Below are 5,465 nucleotides of genomic sequence, written 5' to 3' on the forward strand. Positions count from 1 at the left end.
TCTGTGGAAAAGACCATCAATTGCTCATATGCAGGTTCAAGCTTAAGTTGAAGAAAGTTAAAACATGTCCAGGACCTTGAACATACAACACCTGAATTCAGAGGTCTCCTCAAAAACAGTTTTGATGAATTAGACGCTAATGACCGAAGACCAGAAGAGTTGTGGGATGACATCAAGCACATCATACCAGAAGAAAGCAAAAGGTCATTAAGAAGACAAGGAAGAAAGAAAACACCAATATGGCTGCCAGAAGTGACTCTGAAACTTGCTCTACAGAGTAGAGATGAATTAAAATAGATAAACAGAAGTTTTGAAAGAGTCGTGAAAGAAGACAAGTTAAAAAATATTTCAATAAAATGGGAATAGATCTAGAGTTAGAAAACTAGAAAGGACAAACATACTTGCATTTCTCAAGCTAAAAGAGCAAAAGGACAAATTCAGGTAATTTGCACTATTGAAGGATTCTATGTGCAAAATATTGAACTATACAGGAAGTGTCAAAAATATGGGAAGAATATGTAGAGTCACTCTATCAAAAATAAATGTTATTCAAGTATTTCAGGAGGTAGCATATGGTTAGGAACTGATGTTACTGAAGGAAGTTGTCTATGCTGCACTGGTGGAAAAAAATGGAAAGAATACAAATTGAACTGTTTCAAAAAAGCAATGCAGCTCTGGAGACGCTCACTCATCTGTGTCAAGGAATTATGAAAACAGTTATTTGGCTAAATGGCTAAAAGAAATCTGTATTTGTTCTCATTCCAAATAAAGGTGACCCAACAGAATGCAGACATTATTAAACAATATCATTATTATCACACACAAGTAAAATTTTGCTGAAGACAATTCAAAATCAGTTGTAGCACTACATAAACAGGGAGTTTCCAGAAATTCAACCTGGATTCAGAAAGGGTATTGAATAAGGATATCACTGCTGAAGTTAAATGGATCTTGGCAGAAAGCGACAATACCACAAAGACATTTATTTGTGTTTCATTGACTATTCAAAGGTATGCCACTGTGTGTTTCATAACACATATGAATAACTTTTAATTCAAACTGAAGAATGGGAATTTCACACATATAATTGTAACCCTGAGGAACAGTACAGACCAAGAGCAGTCATTGGAACATAACAAAAGGATAATGAATGATTTAATTAGGAAAGGGATACCTAACAGTTATATCATTTCACTAGACTATTCAATCTTTGTCTTTAGCTAATAACCTGAGAAGATGGACTATTTGAAGAAGAACAGGGCATTAAGATTGGAGGAAGGCTCGTTAACAATATGTGATGTGTAGATGGCACAACCTTGCTTACTGAAAGCAAAGAGGACTTACACCATTTATTGATGAAGGTAAAAAACTACAACCTTCAATATGGTTTATTACATCTCAAAAGAAAGAAACCAAAACTCCTCACAACGACACCAATAAATAGTAACATGATAAATGAAGAAAAGATTGAAGTTATCAAGAATTTCATTTTGTTTGAATCCATAATCAAAATTCATGGAAGCAGCAATAAAAAAATAAAATGATATGTTACATTGGGAAACTCTTCAGCAAAATACCTTTGTAATGTATAAAAGAACAAGACATCACTATGAGGGCTAGGGTACACCTGATCCAAGCCAATGTGTTTTCAATAGTCTCACGTGTGTGTTAGTGTTCAACAGGGAATAAGGAAGACTGAAGAGTAACTGATGCGTTTTAATAATGGTATTGATGAATAATATTGAATTTACCATATACTGCCTGGTATGGCACTGTAGAATAAGCACTGAACTACTAACTTCAAGGTTGGCCGCTTTGGTAGTGTAGTGGTTTCAAAACCTCAAGGACAGCAGTTCAAAGCGACCAGCTTTTATGTGGCTTTCTTCTCCCATAAAGACAGAAATGCTATGCAGGGTCACTATGAGTCGGAAATGACTCCAAGGCACAAAACCACTGCTACCAGATGCTCCTTGGAAACACATTATTAGTCAGAGCTGACTCAAAGACACTTCACAAGAACAACAAAAACATATACTTCCAGTTGAATGAACAAATTTGTCTTGGAGAAAGTGTAGCCAGAATGTTGAAGAGAAGATGATGAGACTTTCTCACATACTTAGGACATGTTATCAGAAGGGACCAATCCCTAAAAAATGAAATCATGCTAAAATAGAAAAACAGAAACAAAACAAAAACCAAAGAAATCTACTGTGAATAAGTGGATTCAAACTCGTAGGTCCCTATATAGCATTTCCAAAACTTTATAAGTCTTTAGGAGCTCTGATAACGTAGTGGTCATGAATCGGGCTATGAACCACAAGGTCAGCAGTTCGAAACTACCAGCTGTTCCGCGGGAGAAAGATGAGGCTTTCTGCTCCCGTAAAAGATTTACAGCCTCGGAAACCCTGCTCAGGGTCGCTATGAGTCGGAACCGACTCCACGACATTTAACAACAACAACAACATAAGTCTTTATGGAAAAAGCCTATTTTTCTTTCCTGAAGCAACTGGTGGTTTGAATTGCCAATGCCTAACCCACAGTTAGGAGCCCTGGTGTGTTGCTTTAGGGTAATATGCTGGACTGCAAGGTCAGTTTGAACCAAAAGGTTATATGTTCAAACCCACCAGCTGATCCTCAGAAACCCTACACAGGGCACTATGGTTTGGAATCAGCTCAACGGTACTTAACAACAACAACCCACAGTTGGAGTCCTGATGTGGCGCTGTCGCTTAATTCACTGGACTGCAAAGTCAGCAAAGTCGGCGGTTCAAGCTCACCAGCTTATGCAGGCATGATATGAATCAGAACCAACTCGACATCGCATAACAACAACAACAACCCATAGTTAGGAGCCCAACACCTAACTCACAGCACCGCCAGGGCTTCTTTGGTAAAGTAGGAAGGTCAGTGAAAAAGTGGAAGACCCTTGGTGAGATGGATTGACACAGAGGCTGCAACAATGGATTCAAACATAGCAATGGTTTGAGAAGGGTGCCGGACTGGGCAGTGTTTTGTTCTGTTGTGTACAGGGTCATATGAGTCAGAACTGACTTGATTTCACCTAATAATAACAGGATTTGAAAAGCTTTCCATATACCTCATCAGTAGGTAATATGTGTAAGCTTTGATGCCAGTGGGTATTAGTATCTGAGAAATCTCTATTGGAATATGAGTATATTACCAGATGGATAATTAAAAGAAGTTTTGGAGGTTAGAGCTGGAGAGTGAGATGGATGATGGGTGAATATTGGCCAGGAAACAAGTGAGATAGAGTCATTGCAGTGGATGATGAAATGAACAGATTCTTTAATACACAATACATTTGGGATGTGGAAGATGTCAAGAGGACAAAGCTGAAAATATTAAAAATGTCAATGGCAAGTTTGATCTACATAAACATTTCTGTGAGTCAGTCCTTGCTTATGGCAGCCCAATTTAATAAAGGGGACTATGAATCATGCCCATTATAATATTTTTAAAACTGCTAATAATGTTTTGAAACAAAACCACTAGAGAGAAATATGTCCAAATGTTAATAGCAGTGGCCCCTGGTGGTGAAATTATTGGTAATATTATCTTTAAATTGTATACTTTAAAAAAACTGTATAATGAGTATGGTGATTATATAAAACAAACAAACAAACAAACAAAACAGGAATATAGCTGAATAAGATGGCAAAATAAGCCAAGAATGTGACTATTCAGTGTACTACTGGGTATGCTTCCTAAATGGTACAACACACACTAAACAGATGAGATCTTTAATCCAAATCCAATGATAGTTAACCTTGTAAGAGAGAGAAAAGGAGAACACGTATAGAGAAACAGGAAGAAATTAATATGAAGATGCAAGTAGAGAATGAAGTGATGCATCTAACAAGTCAGAGAATGTCAATAACTGCCAGAGCCACCAGAAACTATGAGAGAGGCATGGAATGGATTCTCTCTCAAGCCTGTGGATGGACCAACCCTGTTAATACTTGATTTTGGATGGGCTTCTAGTCTCCAGAACTGTGAGAGAGTAAATTTGTGTTGTTATATACGACTAAGTATGAAAAATAATATAAGAGGACAGTCACTAAATGAAAAATAATTAAATTATTTCTCACATCATGAAAATAAAGATGAAAAAAAAAATAGCATCTGATGTTTTTCACTCTTCATTGAAAACTTCAATGAAAGGAGTTTTACTAGTAGATATGATCTAAGAATGACGTTTAGCAAGACACCGTATTGTATGATGATACCTAAGAAACTCATGGGTCTCTCTACAGTGAGATCTCATTATAAACCTACTAAGTGTATGTCCTTTGATATTTAATATGAGATTGAGGTTCACTAAGAACTCCTTTCTGGGAGATTCTAACTTAAAGAACAAATGGTTTGACGTCATCTATTCTTTAGGCATATTCAACTATCTTCAAAATTCTTCATGTTTGAATAAAGCTTCATTTTTAGAGACTCCTCTAAGGGCTTCCAAAACATGTCAAATATGCTAGTAGTTTCAGAGGAAATAAGGACTTGCTTATTGCAAACATGTAGGTGCAATAGGTCGCTACTGGGCCTATTAGCCTTCTGCCTGTACTCTATCTGCAGAAAGGGTAGTTTGTTTCCTTGACTGATCTGATACCCAGATTTCATGTGAACTAACACTTATACATTCTCATAGGAACAGTCACTGAAAATCATCTTGATTTGTTTCCATAAACTCTGTACCAAGACACTTGCCAGCCATGACAGAAGAACCATCCTTTTGCCAGTTCTTCTGTTACAACTTCTGTGCATCCTAAATTTTTCCCAAGTTCTCCTGACATCTATTTACTTATTCTATTGACAAGTCATGCACTCTAATGGAATTAGACATGTCAAGTGTCTTTAAAATTCTTAATACTTGAATAAGCTTCCTTTTTACAGACTCCTCCAAGGGCCTCAAAATATGTCCAATAAGTTAGAAATTTCAGAGGAAATAAGCACTTGCTTATTGCAAAAAAACTTTGGGTTTTTAAAGAAAGTTTTTTTCTTTTTTGGTCATGCACTATCAAGACTCAAACAGACATGAGGAATGCCAGCCCCACCACCTTCTGTTGGAGATGAGACAGAAGTCCAGTTTTATATATATATTAAGGTGCAGAACTGAAATTGAAAGTATACATAGTTTTAGGTTTTGGTTTTCTCTCTTGTCTCAGAAAGACCCAATCCTATAGAGAATGTCACAAGAAATATGTAAGAATTCTCCAGAAACTCACTGTTCTGAGTATAATAATACTGATTGTCAAAGATGTCTAGAAAGAGACTCTGAGAAGAACCATGAGTATAAAAATTCTAAAGAACAAAGAATAATTTTATTGCTAAAATAAAAAGTACTGTATTTTTATGCATTAACATACATCATTTACATTTGTTTGCTAGCAACTCTCTTCCCCAGAGGTATTTTTATATGAACTACTGTACCAATAGCTCTGGTA

Source organism: Chrysochloris asiatica, unplaced genomic scaffold (assembly GCF_000296735.1).
Source record: "Chrysochloris asiatica unplaced genomic scaffold, ChrAsi1.0 scaffold00325, whole genome shotgun sequence".
NCBI lineage: Eukaryota > Metazoa > Chordata > Mammalia > Afrosoricida > Chrysochloridae > Chrysochloris > Chrysochloris asiatica.